The following is a 399-nucleotide window of genomic DNA, read 5'->3' on the forward strand; positions in this document are numbered from 1 at the left end:
AGGCAGCCGATGGTAGGAGATTTTAGGCTTTTTTTCAGATACGTCACAGAACAGGGTGCCTCCACTGAAGTAACTGACCCAGCACAGATTGTTTTCGAAAGGGATCACTCTGTCGGTTCTCCAATGGATCAAGTCAGATAATTCATGGGCCTCGTACTTTATCTGTAGATTCCGCAGCAGCTCCCACTCGTTGGAGCGTAGAAGGCACAGCTCAGCTTCCATCTTCGCCGGCAAACGGGATTCACTTAGGCGCAGCTGCGCCATGATGAATTTTCCTTCAGGGTGGCACAAGATGCCGACAGAGCGAGGATGCAAAGAGCGCTGGGTGAACATGGGGATCCGGTGGAGCTGCAGCGTGTGCTGCTGCGGCGATCCTTGGCACATGAAGTACTCCTGCGG

The sequence above is a fragment of the Triticum dicoccoides genome, chromosome 2A (assembly GCF_002162155.2).
Source record: "Triticum dicoccoides isolate Atlit2015 ecotype Zavitan chromosome 2A, WEW_v2.0, whole genome shotgun sequence".
In the NCBI taxonomy this organism is placed as follows: domain Eukaryota; kingdom Viridiplantae; phylum Streptophyta; class Magnoliopsida; order Poales; family Poaceae; genus Triticum; species Triticum dicoccoides.